This window comes from Triturus cristatus, chromosome 6 (genome assembly GCF_964204655.1).
Source record: "Triturus cristatus chromosome 6, aTriCri1.1, whole genome shotgun sequence".
NCBI classification, from domain to species: Eukaryota; Metazoa; Chordata; class Amphibia; order Caudata; family Salamandridae; genus Triturus; species Triturus cristatus.
The window spans coordinates 127,626,309-127,651,460 of record NC_140589.1 but is presented as its reverse complement, the minus strand read 5'-3'; positions in this window follow the sequence as shown (position 1 = coordinate 127,651,460).

The window sequence follows — 25,152 nt, the reverse complement described above, 5'->3', positions numbered from 1 at the left end:
CCTCATTCACAAACACCCCCTCTTCACATTCACACACACCCACAACCATCCACACCCACACCCCACACCATGCCCACAGACAAGAATCCAAAGTTCACAAGGGCGGAGCTGGACCTCCTTGTCAATGAAGTCATCAGAGTTGAGCCACAGCTGTTTGGAACATTGGTCAGACAGACCAGCATAGCCCAAAAAACAAGCCTGTGGCAGAGGATCGTCGATAAGGTGAATGCTGTTGTGCCCATCCGAAGGACCAGGCAGGAATGCCAAGCCAGGTGGTACGATCTGCACAGGGCAGTCAAGAGGAAAATGAACGAGGAATACGCCAAGAGTAACATCACTGGAGGCGGGCTGCCCCGCAGACCCGTACATTACCATCCCTGGGAGGAGAAGGTGATGGCCATGCTTCTGCCGGTGGGAGTACACGGAGTCGAAGGAGTCGCAGAGCCTGGTGAGTACACACACAACTCACGTAACATGGGGGAATGCCATCCACACCACAAATACACAAAATGCACGCAACTTCCCCCAAGCCCTCACCGCACACAACCACACACAAAAACCACGCTCATGCCACTAACGTCTCCATGCCCCATTCACAAAGAAAGGCAATGCCATGTCCCAGGCCACACCAACCACAAACCCAAGACTGGATGTCCGGAATGCTTGGAGGGTGGGGCTCACATAACACATTGTGCAACTCCGAAGCAGACACCAATGCCCTAAGCCCATATGGCCTAGGTACATACCCATGCACCATGCCCAATGCACAGGGACTGGCAAAGTACTGACAAGGTAGCTGACACTTGGCCCTGCTGTCTGCAGCACAAGGCTCTCCTGTGACCACTGTACACTCAAACACCAAATACACAAGCTCAGATATCTAGCACAGGCACTCAAACTCACTGTCATGCCAGCATGCACCATGAGGGGACAGACACATCACCTGGGAGACCCAATGACAAATCACACTACACCCAACAGCAGGCCCGGTCACACACACCCCCTCACACAAGCACACACCCCCGGGGCAGGCAAAGGATTTACCCACTCTCACAATGGACATGTGACACAACAAGACCAATCCATCGCCAAATAAGCATCCGAGCCAAAATTCTACTGGTCAAACACTCAGGAGAACATACCAATCTGTCCCCCGAACATAGCTATCCCCAAGTGTACATTGAGAGGAATGCTAGGCACATCCAACTACCTGGAGGATCTGTGACAACTTGAATATGTATGAAACATGGATGTGGCATGAAACAGCATTAACATTGTCTCTCTCTCACACACAGGGCAACGTCATCGACCTCCCCCCAACAATGGGGGGGAACAATCACAGTCCCAGGCTCAGCGTGAAGATGATCCCACTGGCAGCGACGACTCTCACCACCCCGTGGAAGACCCCGACCAACCTGGCCCCTCTGGTGCCCAAGCCCCTGCAGCACCTGCGTCAGGTACATCTGTGCCAACCACCACCCCCATTCCTGCCACATGCCAGGAGACACCCAGGAGCCCTGCTCGCACTGAACAACACAGCCATTCTGACCAGGAGGGACAAGGTTCTCCGGGCACCCAGGAGGAGGCAGACAACCCCGATAATGCCATCCCTCAGGGGTCCCGTAGACCCGATGTGCCCACAACAGCAGGCCAGGCTCGTGTGGGCGGGGGTGGTGGGAGTGGAGGCAGGCGGAGGCGAGAGCCTGACCAGCCAGCTGAGGGAACCGGTATGTCACACATACGCCACATCCTGGACAACTACTGACGTGACACCAGCGGCATCAGCCAGGTAGTGTCGAGCCTCACAGAGATGAAGGGGACCCTCGACGAGATGAAGAACCTGCAGGCCGAGCAACATGCCAGTCAACAACAACACCAAGGACGGATGGAGGCAAGACTGGCTGAGCTCCTGGCGGTGCAAACGGACATGAGCCGTTCACTCCGTCGGATCGCCGACAACATGCGCAACCCTCCCTGTGCCACCAGGCGAAGACCAGCACCAGCCACAGGGAGGGAGGAGGAGGAGGATTCATCTGACGGAGCGTCGCAAGCATCGTCAAGGCCTGCATCTGAGGGTCCCGCAAGGAAGGTGGGTCGTCCACGGAAAAGACCGTGAGAGTCAGCGGACCATCCACATCTCCCAGGTCACCTGGCCTGGCACCTGGCCCACTGGCGCAACAGCAGCACCTCACCCAATGACATTCTCTGCCACATGGACTTGCTGGTCACAGTCTGACCAATGATGACCAACACTGTGGTCTGGACTCTGATGACTCCAACTGACAAGGATGCCATCTCCCCCTGTGAACTTTGGATTCTATGCACCCGGTAGAGCACCGGCATTGGTCAGGGGAGAGGCGGTGCCCTGCAGAAATTTAGAAGGAATAACCAAGATTGAGTACATTACTACACCAATGTCAATGAACTGAGCACATGTTCAACAGCTAATACACATATGCTACATACAGAGTCTGGCCTGTGCAATACATCCTGCACACGTATGCCAGCCAGGTGATACTCCTACCAAGAGCCAGCTACAAACGTGGATTGTCAAGGTCTACATGACATGCCATGAAAGTAGCTGTGGGCCAGTGTGAGTGAACAGCCAGCCACATTACAGGAGTGACATACATCCACATATGTGCATTTGAAGGATGTTATCTCATACAGACAGCTGGCGGCAAGCTAGAAGCACAGGTCACATGTCATTGAAAAAGGACAGACCACACACCTTGCCATGAAGGGGTACATGTCAAAACTGATCACACAGACATTGAGACTACACAGATATGTCCTCAGCTCGCAAGTCCCTGTTCGATGCATACAGACACACGTTACGTGTGATTCCACATGTGGCCTGGTGTGCGTAATAGTGTGACATGGGCATCTGCACACAGACACATGTTGGATGCAGCTACAGCAGATGCAGTTGACAGAACACCAACAGCAAGCTCATGGGAACACCTGACACACACATGACATAGTCACATCATGGCAGACTGGTAGTCAGATGTCAGGTGTCATCATCCGTGTACCTGGCATCAGGGGACAGTTGCGGGTGTTGGTGACTGTGCCATGCCAGTGATGCAGTGCTTGACAAGTTTGCGCTACATGCACACATGTAAAAGGTGTGAAGGGGAAGTGTGCCACATAGTGCCCCATCACACATGACATCTGTACACAGGTCATCACACAACTATTGGCTTAAACATGAGGAGACATGTGCCACATCACACCTAGGCCCTGCACATGAAGGACTGCACTGACAATGACTTGATGTCCATTCCTGTGCGAGTCTGACACCTCCATTCCCTTCCTGTGCGCCTCCCATGACCAGTGTAAGCTGTGAAACACACCGTGCACACGCTCTGAGTGCGTGTGTACATTCGTATCACTATATAGGGGTTGGGCAGGAGTACGCGTGTGTGTACGGACAGTACACACGTACGTGTACACACTGGTCCTATCCCTATGGTAGTGTTGCCGTAGGCGTACGCCATAGAGATACGGCCCGTACCCACGCATGTACGGGCCGTAACTCCATGGTGTGCGCCTACGGCAACACTACCATAGGGATACGACCCCTACACACGTGTGTATGGGCCGTAACTCCATGGCGTACGCCTACGGCAACACTACCATAGGGATACGACCCCTACACACGCGTGTACGGGCCGTATCACTAGAGTAGTGGTGCCCTAGGGGTACGTGTGAAACGCACCGTACCGGTGTGGGAATTTGAAAATCACAATGGGGACACATAAGGGACAAGTATTAGGGCCTAAATGCATGCTGGTTGTCATGGATACCCAGTTTCAAGATCAAAAGTTTCCATCATGTGGCCTGGAAAAAGCAGTTAGCCAGCTTATACATTGTTGCAAAGTGGTTGTTCACTTGACATGATGCATCAAATTTGAAAAAATGCTAATGCTGTCACTGGTGTATATTCAAAGGGATTGGAGGAAACGTAGTATGCAAATGAGTCTGACCAATCACTCGGTACTCCTGTAAAGGAAATAGCCCAGCAAGGCAGATATAAGTCAGCCAGAACCCATGAGAGGGCACTTGCCTGCACAACCTTTCATCGACACCACTGCTGCTGTTTGGCTACCCCTGGCACCATGTCAAGGATTGTGGAGAGGGCCCAGCCTTTCACCCAGGAGGAGAATGAGGCATTGCTGGACGTCATCCTCCCACAGTTCCCCAGCCTGTATGGTAGACCAGGGCAGCAGGTGAGTGCTGACTCCGCTCCCTTTGACTGTGCCCCTTCTTTTTGTGACTGGCACTTCTGGCATTGTGTCCAGGTGTGACAGACATGCAATGTTGTTTAGAGTGGGTCCCAGGGGGGGGGTGGCTTAGGTGTGTCATGCAGAGCATGATGTGGTTCATGTGTGCACTCCTCACTTGCATTGTGCTTACTGTGACATTCACTGCATGGTGCATGGCACATTCTGCATGGCTAATCCTCTTGGCCATTCTTGTTCTATAGTCCTGAGGTGATTCAGTGTTCCCTACGGGGTGACAGGTGACTGTACCCACAGATGTGTGTGAGTTTAGTGGAGCTGTGGTGAGAGTGACCAAATGATGTGTACGCACCCTGGACATTGATGTGTGTGAATGTTCCCTGTCATGTGGGTGAGTGTCTATGTGGAGTGTTGCACCACAGCTGCAAGGAGGAGGCAACTGCTCTACCCATCTGATGTAAGTAGTAAGCCGTGCTGTGTGTCTGACTAGCTGGGCTAGCCCCACGCCTGTGACACCCCCCAGGCAAGTGGCACATGTGCAGAGTGAGGTTTGTATCCGCTGTTGCCACTGGCAGGTGATTTATATGTTCCTGTGTGTGTCTGTGTACTCTGCTGAAGTTGGGTCAGTGGCCTGGGGCATGTGACTGCTTGGAGGTGCTGTCCATCAGCCTTGTGTTGCTTGTGATGTACAGCGTGTGCCATGTTGACGGAGTGTGTTGCACACCTCATGCCACCTGTGTACCTTCAATGCCATTTAGTGCATTGGTGCTTACACAGAGACGAAATTCCCTATGACGAAGGTGGTATTAGTTTGCAGCATGCTATGCCCTGTTCAACAAATCAAAGATGTTCTAATGTGTGTCTCTGTGACATGGAGCAGGTGGAGTGATCTATTCTCACTTTGACATCCTCACAGGTAACCGCCTACGAGAAGGGGAAGATATGGAAGCGGGCCGTCAGGGCCGTGATCTCCATGGAGGGTCGCAGTCGGCGCCTGGCCTAGGTGAGGAAACGCTGGCAGGACATCCGGTGCTGGACCAGGAGGATCGCCCGGGTCCTGCTGGGGGACTCACCAGCACGAAAACACGGCGGGCGCTGGCAGCTGACCCACCAAATGAGGCGTGTCCTGGCGGTGGTCTTCTCTGACATGGATAGGCGGTTACAGGAGAAGCAGCAGCAGCAAGGGGGTAGGTACATGTGTGTCTGTTGTGTGTCACAAGCTTTTGGAAGTGCTCAGTCACATGGATACACTGCCAGGGTTTATATGTGCAGTGTATCTCCTGTTCCCCCTATTCAACCGCTGCTGTTCTTCCTCCCTTCCCCTCCTTGACATGTGTTCCCTGGTCTGTGTGTAATCACTATTGCACATGGTCATCTAGGCTGCAAGTTCATCACGGTGCACAATGCTTTCTGCATCATGTGTGGGGGTGGTCTGTGACATGTGTTGGTACCTTGCCTGTGCCCTGTCCTGTCCACTCATTTGGGGGTCCTTAATTGTTGGCACTGTCCTGAGGCTCCACATAGGAGTGTGTGGTTTTAAATACACACCCTTGCAGCATGCATGACCAATGTAGTGGCCTCAGACATGATGTGCATGAGTGGGAGATATGCATAGGGCCGGGACGGTTGCTCCAGTTACAGTCAGATCATTGTGAAGGGCAATAATGTGCCTGCATGACAGATGTCTCCCAAGGAAGTGCACAAGAAACCACCTTTACACTTTGGGGGAACACGCTGGCACATTTCACACAAATGCACAGTTCTGTCCAAATTTTGTTCTGGAATTATACATGTCCATGTTCCCACAGTGTGTTTGCATTAGGGGTAGTCCTTGGTTGTTGCTGATGCCAACTTACCGGTGTCCAGTCATCCGGACCACCGTGGTGCCATGTATATGTACTTCCTGATACCACATTTCTTCTTAACAATGGCTTCTTGGCATTAGTCTGGCAGCTCATACAATGACTGTGTAAATGTAGTTTTGTGTGCACCTCCTTGTGTGACTTCTGATATTCATGCACATGTGTGTTCAGTTCCACAAGTGGAACATTCACACATTCCAAACTTGTCAATTTTGTGATGTTTTGTGATTCCCAATGAATCAAAGTATTAGTTTTGATTTTCTAAAGTACTCACAGGTCTATGAGTGTGGGTACACCTTCAGCATTGGCGTATGTAATTTGGCATTGGGTGCACCAATACTGTTTCGTTCACAGTGAGCAAGGGGTGGCATGGCTTCATAGTCTGGCTGTGCTCCACTGTTCACAGACACTACCTTCTCTGTATAATTTGATCTTCAGTTATTTGCTGTTGTGTCCTGATTTTCATTATTTAAGGTGGCATGGTGGGTGAACCAACTGGGGAGTGCAGGGCTTACATATGTGCGGAGTCATCTAGATGATACTCATGATGCATTTCATGATATGCACTGTGACCTATTATGTTTGGACTCATGTGTCAGATGTACACAGGTGACTGATTATTTCCTGTCTCTTCACCTTGCGCACAGCATCATCGGGGGACACCGAGGGAGACACCTGCACGGACGTGGAGGAGGGATCCAGCACCAGTGCCACCACTCCTGGCGAGTCGGCAGCATCAAGTGGCACGGAGGGCGAGGGGAGTGCAGCGGAGGACCTGGGTAGTACCAACACAGACTATGATACTGACGGGTCCGAGGCTGAGCTCCCTGAGGGGGCGGAGGCTGCTCCAACAGCTGGCAGCAGCACTACAACTGTCACCGCCCCCTCCATTACCATCACAGCCCTCCCAGTTGCTCCGGTCCCTTCTGTCCGTGTACGGCAACAACGTGTCTCCTTCGTGCCAGGCACCGCACCCCCTGCCCCTGTCTCCCCTGCTGCCCTCACTTCTGAGTCTGTGGACATTCAGCGGCAGTTGCAAGTTGGGCAGACATCGATCCTGACTGTCCTCCATGGCCAAAACCACACTGCTGACACAGATGGTGTCGTACATGGAGGGCATGTCATCAGCGATGTCTGACCAACGGATGTTGCTGAGGTCCATGGACTTGTCACTGACGGCAGCAGTGGGTCTCCTGCAGCGCTTGGTCCCCCCACCTACCCCTGCACCATCCACACTTCCCACTCCCATGCCTGTCCCAAGCACACACACACATTCCCAGGCAGGCACCACACCAGACACAGCCAGCACACCAACAGGGAAGGGCAAGCGCACACCTCCAGTCACGCACACTGAGGGGTAGAAGGCACACCCACTGGGTCTAGGGCACACAGGCAGACACGCAGCCACAGTCGGAGTCCGCATGCCTCACTCCCCAGTCCCTCCAATGTCACTCCCCTCGGCTCCCCTGCCCCACAGTCTGAGAAGGAGGCCTACTTGGCTGTGCTTGGCCTCAGCCCCACAGCTTCACCATCGCGCAAACGGGCAAGGCACTCCACGGGTAGGGGAGTTGAGTCCCCCCCCCTGTCCACCACCTCCCCCAGTAGCGCTGCAACCCATCCCTCCGCCGCCCCCTCCTTGGGGCCTGTGGTTCATTCGGGTGCAGGGGAGAAGCTGGCAGAGCTTGCGGATGTGTGCAGTGCCATACTGACCTCCACCTTTGCCACTGCCCCACCCCCTGTGGTGGAGTCGTCCGTCCCTGAACCCACAACACCCACCCTTCCCCCTCCTGTCCCTGCAGTGCCTGGTCCTTCCCCACATGATGCCCCCACCCCAGTCGATGAACCAGAGGTTTCGAATGTGCAGGCAAGCTAGGGGAGATGCATGGACATGTGTCCCTACCCCCAGGACATTGCATCTGGACTGGCCTATGGCCTTTGTACATAGTGTCCTTTCATACATTTTATTTTACTGCTGAATAAAGCATTTTGTTTTCCCTTTGATCACGATTGCTTTTCAAGTATTGATGTTGGTGCTGATGCTCCATGAGTTGAGGTGGTGATCATGTGTTAGGTGTCTGGGAAATGTTGTAGTATGGTGCTCATGGGGTGGACCCTGGTATCTGAGTGCCATCACAAGGTCTCTGCAAAGATTCTTTGCTCGTGTATGCTCTTTGTGATTGGAGACATTGTCCCAAGGAGTGTTCCTTCCTCTGTGGCACATGACATCTTCCCTGCAGGGAGTTGCACAATTGTTGGTCTGACCTGTGTCTACATTTCCTTGGTGGCAGACGGATCACTTCAACTAGGCCCATGCCTGCTCAGCAATGTCTCCGGCTGCATCGTCTGTGCCATCCTTGGTAGTCACTGTACTTGTGTATAGAGTATGTTGCCATGCCTCCATGTGGAAATTGGTACAAAAGGGGGTGGTGATGGACGGAGCATCAGAACCAATCAAACACTCACACCCAGTCAACAGATCTGGGTTTAATCCATCACCGTTCTTTAGCCCACTCTGCCACCCCAGTTCAGACATGGCCATATGCAAATCAGTCTGACCCTGTGCCTCATGGGAACAGTCCAGCCCGAACTGCCAAGCCATGCCTTCCCTGGACCGGAAACAAGCTTCCTAGGACCGGTTTCTGGCATTTCAGCCGTCTTCAGCCAGGCTTGCTTGAATCCAGTGGCAAAGTGAGCAAGGGACTCACGTCTGAGCATACCCTGCCAACTTATGGCGAACAAAGCGGTACAAAAGGGGGTGGTGATGGACGGAGCATCAGAACCAATCAAACACTCACACCCAGTCAACAGATCTGGGTTTAATCCATCACCGTTCTTTAGCCCACTCTGCCACCCCAGTTCAGACATGGCCATATGCAAATCAGTCTGACCCTGTGCCTCATGGGAACAGTCCAGCCCGAACTGCCAGCAGGGTATGCTCAGACGTGAGTCCCTTGCTCACTTTGCCACTGGATTCAAGCAAGCCTGGCTGAAGACGGCTGAAATGCCAGAAACCGGTCCTAGGAAGCTTGTTTCTGGTCCAGTGAAGGCATGGCTTGGCAGTTCGGGCTGGACTGTTCCTCATGTGTGTGGGCACTGCTGGAAGTGATAGGCACACACCCCTCATATGTCTGGGCACTGCTGGGAGTGATAGGCACCCACCCCTCATATGTCTGGGCACTGCTGGGAGTGATAGGCACCCACCCCTCACATGTCTCTGTCCACTACTGGGTGTTCCTCTGCACCCACCCCTCACATGTCTCTGTCCACTGCTGGGAGTCCTGGGCACCCACCCCTCATATGTCTGGGCACTGCTGGGGGTGATAGGCACCCACCCCTCACATGTCTGGGCACTGCTGGGAGTGATAGGCACCCACCCCTCATATGTCCGGGCACTGCTGGGAGTGATAGGCATTAGGCACCCACCCCGCACATGTCTGGGCACTGCTGGAAGTGATAGGCACCCACCCCTCACATGTCTGGGCACTGCTGGGAGTGATAGGCACCCAGCCCTCATATGTCTGGACACTGCTAGGAGTGATAGGCACCCACCCCTCACATGTCTCTGTCCACTACTGGTGTTCCTCTGCACCCACCCCTCATGTGTCTGGGCACTGCTGGGAGTGATAGGCACACACCCCTCATATGTCTGGGCACTGCTGGGAGTGATAGGCACCCACCCCTCACATGTCTCTGTCCACTACTGGTGTTCCTCTGCACCCACCCCTCATGTGTCTGGGCACTGCTGGGAGTGACAGGCACCCACCCCTCACATGTCTCTGTCCACTACTGGGTGTTCCTCTGCACCCACCCCTCACATGTCTCTGTCCACTGCTGGAAGCCCTGGGCACCCACCCCTCATATGTCTGGGCACTGCTGGGGGTGATAGGCACCCACCCCTCACATGTCTGGGCACTGCTGGGAGTGAAAGGCACCCACCCCTCATATGTCTGGGCACTGCTGGGAGTGATAGGCACCCACCCCTCACATGTCTCTGTCCACTACTGGGTGTTCCTCTGCACCCACTCCTCACATGTCTCTGTCCACTGCTGGGAGTCCTGGGCACCCACCCCTCATATGTCTGGGCACTGCTGGGAGTGTACCACCATTGGAGTGTTGATGCAGGGGTACGCGCCGTACCCACGCCCTCAGAGCTTGGGTACAGCCCGTACCACCATTGGAGTGTTGACGCAGGGGTACGTGCCGTACCCACGCCCTCAGAGCGTGGGTACGGCCCGTACCACAATTGGAGTGTTGATGCAGGGGTACGCGCCGTACCCACGCCCCCAGTGTATGGGTACGGCCCGTACCACCATTATCGTGGTGACGGGTACGTGTCCACTTCTGTTGCGCGTACCTCTACGTCACCACTCCAATGGTGGTACGGGCCGTACCCACACTCTGGGGGCATGGGTACGAGGCGCACCCCTACCTCAACACTCCAATGGTGGTATGGGCTGTACCCACGCTCTGAGGGCGTGGGTACGGTGCGTACCCCTACATCAACACTCCAATGGTGGTAGGGGCCGTACCCACGCTCTGAGGGCGTGGGTACGGCACGTACCCCTACATCAACACTCCAATGGTGGTAGGGGTCATACCCACGCTCTGGGGGCATGGGTACAGTCCGTACCACCATTGGAGTGGTGACGGGTGTGCGTCCACGTCCACTTCCGTTGTGATGGTACGTGGGGGTTGGTGGACACGACCCCCCGAAGTGACCAGACCCTGGAGGTCAGGTATGTAAAGGACATATTCACATTTTTACTTGGGTGGGGGTTATGTTTGCTGCCCCTGCCCCCCCCCTTTGCCCCTGGGGGTTGTTCTGAACTTCTACGGCGTCTGCGTCAGTTTCTGTGCACCAGGTCGTAGGCTAGGAGGGCCGGGATGACACGTAGGATGGTGTCCATGGCTTTCCGTCGCGTACCGGTGCTCCTTCTTCGCGTCGTCCTCGATTTCCCGGGAGTTTTTGGCTGCCGTAAAAAATGAGCGTTGTGGAGTGACGTGGGCACGGATCGTACTTGCTGGTCCGTACAACGCAGCCTGACTCCGTCCGGACGTCACGTACGCAATGTTCCGGATCGGAATTGTGGGTATTTTTTTGCCGGTCGGTGTTTTGTACGACTCGTACGGAAATGGTATTTCTGTACGAATCGTACTTGCGGGTTTGTAAGGATTTCCCGGGTACGAGTTGTATGGAGAATACGCTCCGTACGACCATTCGTACCCAGGTTTTACAGGATCGGAATCGGCACATTGGTGTCAACACCTTCCTCAAAATAGATTAGATTGGATTGGGACTAGTAAATGTTAACAGTCAATCAATCAATCAGGGTTCTCATAAAGTGTGACTACTCACCTGTAAGGATCTCAAGGTGCTGAGGGGGGGAAAGGGGAGGGGATCTGTGGTTCGGTCGAAGAGGCAGGTCTTGAGGTCCATCCTGAATTGCGACAGCGATGGTGATTGCCTGAAGTGCAGGGACAGGGAGTTCCAGGTCTTTGCAGTGAGGTAAGAGAAGGATCTTTCTTTAGCAGTGGTCTTGCGGTTCTGTGGGATGGTGGCCAGGACCAGTTGGGCAGAGCGAAGATGTCTGGTGGGAGTGTAGAAAAAGAGGCAGTGGTTGTAGTATGTAGGTCCATCATTGTGGAGGTCTTTTAGGTGTGCATTAGGAGCTTGAAGGCAATTCTTTTGATGATCCCTAGCCAGTGTAGGTCTTTCAGGTGGCTGTAATGTCGGGCCCCGGGCCTATAAATGAAACACTCGTGGACACAGGTGTGCTAGTGGTGGTCAGTGTAATGCCTGCCACGCCCAGAGCCCTGGGCTTTTTATTAACCTTTGTGCGTGCCGTCCGAGGGGACGTCGGGCTCACCCAACTCCGGCTACGCTAGGGGGGGGGTGTGACCCTAACACACGCGCGCGGACCCTCGGGCAATGGTTCGGTCCGTCGCGCAACATTACATTCCTCCTTTACCCAGAATTGAAACCCAACGAAACTAGTCGCCTATAGCGACACAACAGTTTAACAGTCTCTAAAAAAAAGTCTCATGGAAAACAAAGGAACAGTCTTACTTGGTTGTCTGTTGGAGGGGCAGCCTTCCCTCACTCCCACAGTTGACAGCGAGCCACAAAGTCTCTGTACCTCTGGGATGGTCGCGGGTGCGGGCGTAGGTGATACTGGCTCTGGCTGCGCCCATCCGATTGGGTGAGAAACATGTCCTCTGAGCCGTCCGCCACCACCGGGTCCGGGCGGCTCGGCGCCGCTTGTGGCACCTCCTCCCTTTCAGTTGACGCCGAAGAGTCCTTTCCGGCGTTCTCCGCCCTCCGGGGCTCTTCCGCTCCTGGGGGGTTCCGAGGGCTGTGAGATGGGGTTGGGTAGTAGTCTTCAAACTCCTGGAGGTCTTCCTCCTCTTCGCGCGGGGCTTTCTTGAAAAATGACACGTTTCTAGTTACTTTTTCGCCGCCTCTGACGGCCGTGACCAGGGTCCCTTGTACATTGGTGACAATCCATGGGGCCAGCTCGAAGGGCAGGCGGAATTTCCCCCCGGGGTGCCGGTCTTTCACTAGCACCTGGTCGCCGACCTGGATTGTACTGTCCGCCGCTCTCCGCCGCCGGGAGGCTTCTTGGTTCGTTTTTAGTCGATTTTCTGTGGAGCGATTGGGTGGGTCTGGTGATGACTCCCACACAGGGTGGTGCGGGATAGTGTCCCGGATCGCTCGGCCCAGACATAGGTGGCTCGGGGAACCCCGGTGGTGCAGTGGGGTGTCAGCCGGTACTCACGCAGGAATTGGTAGAGGGCTAGCTCGACGTTGAGGCCGTCTGCCAGGGCAATCTGAACAGTTTTGTTTAGAGTCCTCATCAGTCTCTCAACCTCTCCGTTTGCTTGCGGCCACCGTGGGGTTATGCGGCGGTGTTTGATGCCGTGGGATTGCAGGTACTCGGCCAGTTCTGTGCCGTTGAATGGTGGACCGTTGTCCGTGCGCAGCTCACTTAGGAGTCCGTGGGTGGCCATGACCTTCTCCAGCTTGGGGATCACGTCTGCTGCTGCTGTTGAGGGGACAATCTCTACCTCGGGGTACCGCGAGTAGTCATCTACCACAACTAGCATGTGTCGTCCTCCAGGTAGACTGCCGAAATCGGCGCTGGCTCGCACCCACGGCGAGGTCGGGCCCTCTTCCGTGATCACGGGTGCTGGGGGGTCGGGTAGGCTGGTCGCCAAACACACCGGGCACCGCTGGACCGTGTCTTCAACCAACTTGTCGAGTCCCGGGAACCAGAGCTTGCACCTGAGGCGGTTCTTCGACTTGACAATGCCTTGGTGAGCGCCATGCGCCAGGAGGGCGGCCCGTTGGGTGAGGCTGCCGGGCAGTACCAGGCGGGGGCCTCTCAGGAGACATCCTTCGGGGGACACCGATAATTCGTTCCTGACGATGTAGAGCGCTTTCAGTGACGCCTGGGCCTCGGGCGTGCGAAAGAACGACGGGCTTTGGAGCGGCTTCCAATCTCCAGACGCGACCGCTCTGATGGCCATCTGCAGACAGTCGTCTCCTTCGGTAGCCAGCGCAACCTCTTTCAGGGACATCGGCAGGGGTCGGGACCTTTCCACAATCATCTGGACATACTCCTCGGTAGCGGCCGCCTCCGTGGCTTCCACGTCCGTGGCCGGGCGGGCGTGTCTGGACAGGAAATCTGCCGGATTTCGGGCGCCAGGTCGGTACTCAACAGTGAATTGGAACTCTTGGAGCTGGAGGACCCATTTCTCTATCCGCGAGGGAGGGCGTGATGACGAGCCTTGGAACAGCGGGACTAGGGGCTTGTGATCAGTGATCACCACAAACGGGTGTCCATACAGGTAGATGTGGAAGTGGCGGCACCCCCACAGGATCGCAATGGCCTCCTTCTCGATCTGCGAGTACCGCTGCTCCGTTGGCGTGAGTGTTCTGCTTGTGTACGCGACGGGGGCCCACTCTCCGCACCTCTGCTGCTGGGCTAGCACGGCTCCTAGGCCTGTCGGGCTGGCGTCCACTATGAGTTGTGAATCGAGCCGGGGGTCGAAGTATGCTAGGGTGGTGTCAGCCGAGAGCGCCTCTTTGGTTCTCTGGAACGACTCTTGCTGTGCGGGGCCCCACTCCCAGGTGGCGGAGGCTTTGGTGAGGTCGCGGAGGGGCCCCGTGAGGTCAGACAGGTCTCGGATGAACCTCCCGCAGTACGTGACCATTCCCAGGAAACTGCGGACAGCCGTCACGGAGGTAGGCGCGGGGGCCGCGTGTATGTCCTTAACCTTATCCGGGTCCGGGCCTATCCCTTGGTCGGAGAATCGGTATCCGAAGAAGCTAATGTCTTTGCGCAGGAAGTCACATTTGTCTCTGTGGAGGGTAAGGCCTCGTTCCTGCAGCCGGGAGAACACAGCTCGGAGGCGTCGGATATGTTCATCCAGAGTAGGGGCATGGACGAGGATGTCGTCGCTGACGTTCAAGACTCCGTCCAGCCCCTGCAGGACATTCTGGATAATGTTCTGGAACACCTCCGCTGCGCTCGAGATCCCAAAATTGAGCCGGATGTAGCGCCAGAGGCCGGCGTGCGTGGAGAATGTGGTGATTGGGCGGGAATCGGGGTGCAACGGGATCTGGTGGTATCCCGACCTCAGGTCCATTTTGGAGAACCATTTGGAGCCTGATAGCTCTCCCACGATGTCGTCGATGGTCAGCGTCAGGTGGCGCTCGCGCCTGATGGCCAGGTTGGGGACGCGCATGTCCACACAGATCCACACTGCGTCCGGCTGTTTCGGTTTTTTCGCCACCACGATGGGTGACACCCATGGGGTGGGTCCGCTTACCCGTTCGATAATTCCCGCTTGCTCCAGTGTCCGTAGTTCGGCTTCCACTTTGGGTCGTAGGTGGAACGCGATGCGTCGATGCCGGAGGGCTACTGGGGCGACTGTCCTGTCGGTGTGGAGGTGTACGGCGGGTCCTCTGAGGCACCCGATTCCGTCGAATAGAGCTGTATGCTCCTGCACCAGATGGTCGAGGTTGCTTGTTTGGACGGTGAGGGCGAAGTGGATCAGGCCCAGATCTTGGGCTGTCCGGCACCCCACTAGGAATCCTGTCCCTTCCTGTGACACGTATATTTTGGTGGGCAGCCGAGTGGTGTCGTGGGATAGGTCTGTCCTGAAAGCCCCGCACAGGCGTAGGGGGCGATGGGTGCCGTAAGAATACACTTGCACCCTCGTTGGCCGGAGTGGTGGAGCGCTCCTCAGCGTCCGGTATACGCTGGCCGCCATCAGGTTGATGGAGGCACCGGTGTCGATCAGAGCCGGTACGGCCTGGTCCTGTACTGAGACTGTGCACATGGGTCCGGTTGACGGGGTCGCGGCCAGGGTGTTGAGCATCCGCACCACGTGCACCGAGGCGACATCCGCTTCGTCGTCGTCATCCATGTCGCTGTTGGCGGAGGTGCTGGGTAGGGGTGCCAGCTGTCTCACCCTCCTGGGCGGGCCTCCTTGCTTCTTCCTTGATGTGGACAGGCATACACTCGCAAAGTGGTTGGCTTTGCCACATGCGCTGCAGATTTTGCCTTGGGCCGGGCACGCCCCTTTGTGTGGTGTCGCTCCTCCACACCATACACAAGCTCGGCTGGGAGACGGTTGGACAGGCCTCGGGCTCCTCCGCTGGGGATGCTTCGTGCGGGTGTCGGCTACCTCCGCCGTGATGGCGCACACCGGTTCTGTTTTGATGGTGACCGCCGGCTTCGGCTCCATGTGCGCGGCTCTGGCCTTGGACAGTTCCTTCGAGCGGCCTAGCGTGAGGATGTCGCGCATCGGCATGTTGTCCGCCTCCAGTACCCTTTCACGGAGCTTGGACGACGCGCAGCCTTGGATGAACTGTGCGCGGATCTCGTCGTCCGCATCGGGGAGCGTGCACGTGCTGGCAAGTTTTTTGAGCCTGGCGTGGAAGACGTCCACCGACTCCTCTGGGAGCTAGCGGGCTTGGCGGAGCAGGAAACGTTCATAGTCCGCACTTGCAAACGGTTCGAAGTACGCTGTGATGGCGTCGCGTAGCGTGGCGTAGGTCATGGGCGGCCCAGCTTCCACCACGTCTTTAGAAATGTCATGGATCGCCTCACCTCCCAGGTGCAATAGCATGGCGCGCCTCCGCACCACCGCGACTTCCGCCGCCACGAAGTAGTTCTCCAAACGTTCCACCCATTTCTTCCAGCGTGCGGCTTGAGATGTCGGGGTGCCCGTGACTTCGAAAGGTTCGAGGGGGGGCATGTTGGTCATACTCGCTGAAGGCGGCAGCCGGGGGCGTCACCGACTCACCGCTGGGGCACACCGCACACCCAGGCGTCGTCTGCAGGCAGGTAGGTCGAGTGGAGGGCCGGGGGCCGTCCAGGGGGGGTGCAGGGCCAGCCAGGGGCTTCCTTCGCAGCCAAAACGGGCCTCACGCGAGATGCGTGGGGAACGGCAGGGCTGGGCCACGTGTTGCACGCGAGATGCGTGAGAGACGGCAGGCAGGTCCCAGCGTTCCGCGCGCGCAGGCCCCGTAGCAGAGGCAGGCAGCCGGAGGAGGAGGAACCAGTCTTCGCAGGCCTGGAAGGCAGTCGGGAGCGTCGGCACACAGGTGAGGGCCAGCAGGGGACCTCGCAGGGCTGCCAGGGGGGGCCAGGGGCAGCGCAGGGGCCGGGCCAAAAGCAGGTGGCAGGAACCGCTCCTTGGGCAAGAGCGAGGGTTCGATATCACTCGATGGGGTGGCGAGACCACCTCGTCGCCAGTGTAATGTCGGGCCCCGGGCCTATAAATGAAACACTCGTGGACACAGGTGTGCTAGTGGTGGTCAGTGTAATGCCTGCCACGCCCAGAGCCCTGGGCTTTTTATTAACCTTTGTGCGTGCCGTCCGAGGGGACGTCGGGCTCACCCAACTCCGGCTACGCTAGGGGGGGGGGGTGTGACCCTAACACACGCGCGCGGACCCTCGGGCAATGGTTCGGTCCGTCGCGCAACATTACAGTGGCCAGTGATGTGGTTCCAGTGTGGGATGTTCGGGATGAGTCTGGTGGAGCATTCTGGATGTTCTGCAGTTTCTTTAGGAGTTTCTGGTTGGTGCCGTCGTAGAATGCATTGCTGTGGTCGACGAGCGCATGGGTGACCATTTTCTTGGACTCGGTCTGGATCCGGTTGAAGATCTTATGATGCAGGTGGAGCATGTGGAAGCAGGAGGATGAAACAACATTGATTAGGCAGTTTAATTGAGAGCGAGGAGTCGAGAATGTTGTTGAGGTTTTGTGCGTGGTTCATGCGTGTGAGAGAGTTCAGAGTGCTGCGGGCATCCAGGAGTCATCCCAGGTGGAGGGGGTAGAGGCCAGGATGAGGACTTCAGTCTTGTCTAAGTTAAGCTTGAGGCAGCAGTCCTTCATCCAGGTAGAAATTGCCTTCATCCTGTTGTGGAAATTGCTCTTGCCGTCTGTGGGGCGTCAGTGAGGGAGAAAATCATCTGGGTGTCGTCGGTGTTGAGTCTGTGGCTTCTGAAAATGCAAGTGGGGCCATGTAGATGTTTAAGAGGGTGGCTCTCTGGGAGGATCCCTGAGGCATTCTGCAGCTGATCTCTGTGGGTTCGGAGTAAGCCCGGGCAGAGGAGGCATAGTGCCTCTACGCGGAGTTCCACGGAGTTGGAAAAAAACTAAGTGGAACTCCGTTCCCTCCCAAAGTAAGCCAGGACGAAGAAGGAGAGTGGCCATGGTGAGGAGGAATCCTAACAAAGGTTCAAGGCGACAATTCATAAATTAAAGAAAAAACTGTATATTAGACTGCAAAGATATGTGTCACTTTAACGAACCAATGAAAAGAAAAGAAAAAATAAGAAAAGGAAAAAAAGGAAAGAAAGAGAGAGAGAGAGAGAGAGAGAGAGAGAAAAGAAAAATTATCAAAAAACCTATGTACGACAAGAGCAAATGTAAATTCGTAGAAAATATATTAGCAATATTTCTTAAAATACTAAAACATATAGGACAGTGGCACTCAACATGGTACACAAACACTAAAAATAACCAACAATACAATGTGTAATCGAACAAGTGGCACATATTTATGTGGCCGCAATTAATTAAGGACACATTTTCATATCTTAGTTGTTTCAGTTTTGTTCTGAACTCCGCATTTATGTATAATCCCCTAAAAAAGAGGAGCAAAAAGGCACAAAGCAGAAAAACAGAAGTCAGAGAGCAACAGCAGAGCATAGATGCTCTCCACTGGGCCACCAGTGATAAGTGCCTCGAACTTAAGACCTGGAAAGATCGGGGGCAACATCTACCAGGTGGAGCTGTTTGACTGACAAATGCTACCCCTTTAGTGTCCAACAACTTCCGTAAATAGCTTCGATTGAAGTAGGAATAGTAATTTTGGTCTTTTTAGTGTAGAACATAATGACAAAAATGGTTTCAATAAAAGTTGGATTTCTATTTTGCAACATTTCTTTTTATATGAACATACGTTATTGGAATTTCTTTGCCAACAACATGCTCCAAGAGCCATTTTATGCACGTACCAGCAAGATATATAACATTGGCATATGTAATCAAGAATAATGTTTTTGTATTTTAACAATATAAGCAACAAAGAAAGGAAATAAAAACAAACTAGCTGCGATCCAAGTGTAGAGGAGTAATATCCAGAAGAAATTACCATGTTTCTGAGTGTTGTCCCAACAAATCATCCTCATCATCAATTCAGTGGCATTACGCATAAAAAAAACTTTAGGCGTGGGGCAAGGACTCTCATTCCAACATTGTGGTCTGTGAAGTCGGTGGGGTCAGGACAATATCCCTGAAGTATGCCCTCCGTTGTCATATGCGTAAGTGTTTTTGGGGGCATCCCTGGGCCTTAAATACAGGCTCATACAATCCCATGCAGATATCTAGTCCCCGCTTCCAAACCCCCAACAAGTATGGGGAGTGCGATTTCCAAGCGCAGGCTATGTCTCGTTTGGCCAGGGTCAAACCCAGAAACAGCAAGTGACGCTTCTATCGGTGTAGTGCTAGAGGCACTCTTGTGGTCTGACACCCTGTGATGACCTTTGACTTCCATTATTTTAATTGATTTCATCCTAGCCTGAATGTACAACATCCTGCATATGCCTTGCTTCTGTTTAACGTTTATTTCTTGTAATCTTGCAGTCCTTCAGTGGGAGCTGTCATGGAGTAGAACAGCCTTGCCAAGAAAAGAACGTGTGGGCTGTGCATTTAAAAGCATGAGAGTGAGAGTGAGGTGTGGAATGTACTTTTTGGTCTCGAAGTGCAGTTTTATGAGCAGTGGTGCACAAATGTGCTCTGTGTTGTACATTGAGAGATGAAGTATGTGATGCTATAAGCAGTGGTGCACAAATGTGCATTTTGTTGTACATTGATAAGTATTATGAAGTTTTTACTATTGGCTTTGACATGGCCTCATGTCATCCTGTTTTCTGACTCTGCCTGGCTTGAGCTTTATCTGCGTGCACAGCAATGCTTGCAAGTTGTTTGGGTTAATCACGTTCAAGGATTGGCTTTGTGAGAGATTGTTTAATGTACCCTGGAAGGCTTTTCTGAGATTCATCAAGATAAAGGCTGGAACATGCAAGATTGTAAAGGGAACGTGGGAACTCCTTCCTGCCATGGAATGCTTGCTTGGAAGCTAGCCAGTCCTGGTAAGATTCCTCTGGCGCTGGGGGAAGGTTTCTCGAACCTTCTAGAGTGAGTTTTCAGACTATAAAGCTGGTGTTTGTTGACAGTTGTGTTTGGTGCTTACTTAAAAAGTAGGCGTACTGTTGTAAGACAAACGGAACTTGAGTCCCGGTCGAGAGTCCAAGCCATCTGTGAACGGGCCCCCAGCGAGAATTGGCAAGGATGTGGAGTGAACGATCAGGTGAGGTGATTTGTTTCTGACTAGTGCCATTGTGATGCGTGATTCCAGTGGCTGTGGTCATTTAAGGTGTTTGAGTTTTGATTATTGCCATTGTGATGTGTGGCCAGTGGCTGTAATCACTTGAGGTGTTTTCTTTGTGATGTGTGACTAAGTGAGGTGCACATCCAAAGTAATAATTTGATGTATCTAGTGTATATATATCTTTCTGATCTCTTGCAGGACAACCAGCATATTACATTTTGCTTGAGTCTTATCTCATATTATTTGCTGCTTGTTTATTCATTGTATTATTCATGCATTTAACTGTTACATTTACCAAGTGTGTTATTATTGCATGCATATAAATATATATCTGTATGTGTCTTTGAATGTTCTGAATTTGGCATCTGGGAAAGCCTTTCTGTTAGAGAGCATTGTGTAAAATAAAATCCCAAGCCTTATTCTAAAAAGAGAGTCTTTGCATTTTGTAAATTAAAACCCTTTTCTAAAGGTGTTACTTGTGTTTCATGTTCCTGCTTTGCCAAATGTTGAGCCACTGTGTGGGAGATTCTGTATTATCCCCTCGCTGCTGCGCACTGCGCACTGCGCACTGAGAGGTCGCTCCCCTTGTCTCTCCTGAGAGACCTGGTATCGCTTGTTGCCTGCATTTCAAATTGCTTTCTTCGTGTGTTGCCTGCACTGTTGTTGTTTATATTGTAGCGCTTCGCCTCGCGCCCACGTGTTGCCTGCCTCTGTTGCTGCTAGCGCTTTGCATCGCCTCCACTGCCTTGACTTGTTATTGATATTCAGAGCGAGTTTACCCCCGGCGCTGTGCTCTGCCCTCCCCTCCGCTGCCATTTTGTTTATGTTGTTGTCCTCGTCAGCCCGCCCCGCCTCCCAGCTGAGACGCCCTCCCACTAAGCTTATACAGCGCTCCCGTAGCAGGAAGCGCCGTGATCCCCTCGCTGCTGCGCACTGAGAGGTCGCTCCCCTAGTCTCCCCTGAGAGACCTGGTATCGCTTGTTGCCTGCATTTCAAATTGCTTTCTTCGTGTGTTGCCTGCACTGTTGTTGTTTATATTGTAGCGCTTCGCCTCGCGCCCACGTGTTGCCTGCCTCTGTTGCTGCTAGCGCTTTGCATCGCCTCCACTGCCTTGACTTGTTATTGATATTCAGAGCGAGTTTACCCCCGGCGCTGTGCTCTGCCCTCCCCTCCGCTGCCATTTTGTTTATGTTGTTGTCCTCGTCAGCCCGCCCCGCCTCCCAGCTGAGACGCCCTCCCACTAAGCTTATACAGCGCTCCCGTAGCAGGAAGCGCCGTGATCCCCTCACTGCTGCGCACTGAGAGGTCGCTCCCCTAGTCTCCCCTGAGAGACCTGGTATCGCTTGTTGCCTGCATTTCAAATTGCTTTCTTCGTGTGTTGCCTGCACTGTTGTTGTTTATATTGTAGCGCTTCGCCTCGCGCCCACGTGTTGCCTGCCTCTGTTGCTGCTAGCGCTTTGCATCGCCTCCACTGCCTTGACTTGTTATTGATATTCAGAGCGAGTTTACCCCCGGCGCTGTGCTCTGCCCTCCCCTCCGCTGCCATTTTGTTTATGTTGTTGTCCTCGTCAGCCCGCCCCGCCTCCCAGCTGAGACGCCCTCGCCCCTCCCCCTCCACTATCCATATATGACAGGAGTTCCCGCGCGCAGCGTTTACGCGCAGCGACCGCGCCCCAGCCGCGCCGAAGGTGCGCCAAAGGTAAGCCCGTCTACGCCCGTCCGCGCCTGGACCCCCTGGCCCCCGTCCCTCCCAGCCCCCCCGCATTACCTACGATGCCGCCACCCTCCTAGCCCTTAACCCCGGTCGAGCCCCCAACTGCGTCCAAGCCGCCCCTGGACAAACCCATGGACCTTTCTCCTGCTTCTCCTGCAAATTCAGCGGCACCGACAACATCTCCGCTACGACCACACCACAGACTCCCGACCCCAACCACCTACAATGCATCCTTCTCAACACCCGATCGGTCCACAGGCACGCCATTGACCTATGGAATCTACTAGACACCATTTCTCCGGACATCGCCTTCCTTACGGAAACATGGATGAATGCTTCCTCCGCACCAGACATCACCATTGCCATCCCTGAAGACTATAAGATCACTCGCAAAGACCGTACCAGCCACACAGGAGGAGGAATCGCCATCGTCCATAAGAAATCTATCCGCATCTCAACCAGCTCTGACACCAACCTCGCTAACTCCGAACACCTTCACTTCCAGATCCACATCGACCCCAAAACCACACTCAGAGGCACCCTCCTCTACAGACCACCAGGACCCCGCGCAAAATTCAGTGAAGACATCACGGACTTCATCACCCCACACGCGCTCCCCTCCAAAGACTACATCCTTCTGGGAGACCTCAACTTTCACCTTGAAAAGATCAACGACCGCAACACCACCACCCTCGTGGACAACCTCGCCAACCTCGGACTTAAACAACTAGTCACTTCCCCCACCCACATCGCAGGTCACACACTCGACCCCATCTTCACATCCAGCAATCATGTCTCCTTCAGCCACACCACGGATCTCCTCTGGACTGACCACAGCTGCGTTCACTTCACCTACAACAAACCAAAACCCAGCATCCACCTCCAACCTACCCTGCAAAGAAACTGGAACAAAATCACCACGGACCAAATCTCCGCATCGCTCCTTCGAAACACCCCAGCCATCTCTTCTAACGCTAAAGAAGCCGCCGCCAACCTCACCCTATGGTTATCCAACACCGCTGACACCTTAGCACCACTGAAAAAACGTCAAAACAAACCTGGCAGCAAGAAGGCCTCATGGTTCAACGATGATCTCAAGAAGTCCAAGAAACTCTGCCGCTCCCTTGAAAAGGCCTGGAAAAAAGACCCAACCACTAGCACCAAGGACGCCTTCAAAAACGCCACCCGCACTCACCACCAACTAATCCGAAAAGCCAAGAAAACAGCATTCAAGGATCGACTTGACAACAACGCCCACAACAGCAAGGAACTTTTCAACAGCGTCAAGGAATTTTCCAATCCCTCGGCCAACTCCAACAACATCACCCCCTCTCAAACCCTCTGCGACTCCCTAGCCTCATTTTTCCACAACAAGATTGCTGACATCCACAACAGCTTTGACAACCAACCCGGAAACCAACCCACCCTACCATTTGCTGATCATCTTCCCCCCGTGAACACCCTTAACGACTGGAACCCAATCTCCACTGAGGACACCATCCGCGTGATGAACTCCATCCACTCAGGATCCCCCACAGACCCATGTCCTCACCACATCTTCAACAAAGCAGACTCCGTCATAGCACCGCACCTCCGAGACGTCATCAACTGCTCCTTCAACTCCGCCACCTTCCCGGAAGACTGGAAACACGCTGAACTCACCGCCCTTCTGAGAAAAACCCACAGCGGACCCCACCGAACTCAAAAATTACCGCCCCATCTCGCTTCTTCCATTCCCGGCCAAAGTCATCGAGAAAGCTGTCAACAACCAGCTCGCCGCCTTCCTCGAAGCCAACAAATCCCTCGACCCCTCACAATCTGGCTTCCGAGCAAAACACAGCACTGAGACCGCCCTCATCGCAGCAACAGACGACATTCGAACTCTACTGGACAATGGGGACACAGTCGCCCTCATCCTCCTTGACCTCTCTGCAGCATTCGACACAGTCTGCCACAGCACCCTTTTACAACGCCTCAATAACATCGGAATCCAAGGAAAAGCACTTGAATGGATCACCTCGTTCCTCACCGGAAGAACCCAGAGAGTCCGCCTTCCACCATTCAAGTCCGAGGCCTCTGAAGTCATCTGCGGCGTACCACAAGGATCCTCACTCAGTCCCACCCTCTTCAACGTATACATGAGCCCCCTCGCGGCCATCGCACGCCAACACAACCTCAACATCATCTCTTACGCGGATGACACTCAACTGATCCTTTCTCTCACCAATGACCCCAGCACCGCCAAAACCAACCTACACGAAGGAATGAAAGAAGTTGCCGAATGGATGAAACAAAGCCGTCTGAAACTGAACTCAGACAAAACAGAAGTCCTCATCTTAGGTACATCCCCCTCTGCATGGGACGACTCCTGGTGGCCGGAAGCCCTCGGAAAAGCACCCATCCTGACAGACCACGCACGGAACCTAGGCGTCATCCTGGATTCTTCACTCTCAATGAACAGACAAGTCAGCGCCGTATCCTCTTCCTGCTTCAACATTCTTCGCATGCTCAGAAAAACATTTCGCTGGATCCCCTCCGAAACAAGGAAAACAGTCACCCATGCTCTGGTCACGAGCCGACTGGACTACGGAAACACCCTCTACGCAGGTGCTACCGCAAAACTCCAGAAGAAACTCCAACGAATCCAAAACGCCTCAGCCAGGCTCATATTAGACATCCCACGCAACGAACACATCTCTGGTCACCTTAAAGACCTCCACTGGCTACCCGTCAATAAGAGGATCACTTTCCGACTGCTTACCCACGCACACAAATCACTCTACGACATCGGACCAGAATGCCTCAACTCACGACTGTCCTTCTACACCCCCTCCCGCCAACTACGTTCCTCCAGCCAAGCCCTCGCCACTGTACCTCGCATCAACAAGACCACCATGGGAGGCAGATCCTTTTCTTACCTAGCTGCTAGAACATGGAACTCACTCCCCGCTTACCTTCGCCTTACCCAGAACCACCTAGCATTCAGAAAGCAACTTAAAACGTGGATATTTGACAAGTAATCCTCCTCCCCTTCCTAAGCGCCTTGAAACCCTCTGGGTATGTAGTGCGCTGTATAAATTCTATGACTTGACTTGACTTGACTTGACTTGACTTGACTTGACTATTATCTGAAAGGCGAAGCAAGACAATCGGTTGCCACCGATGTCCTCAGCAATATGTAATAACACTGGTCTTGTTGTACTGTGTATGGTCCATCCCAATACCTCGGCAAGGCATTTGTGAACACCCCTCCAGAACCTGTCAAGAGCCGGGCATGTCCATACCGTGTGAATAAAAGTGGCTTCTTCTGCTCCACAGCGTAGACACATTGGGATGCAACAAGCCCAGCCCTATAAAGCCTCAACCAGGTCTAGTAAACTCTATGCATGTATTTTAGCTGTATCAAGTGGAATTATGAGG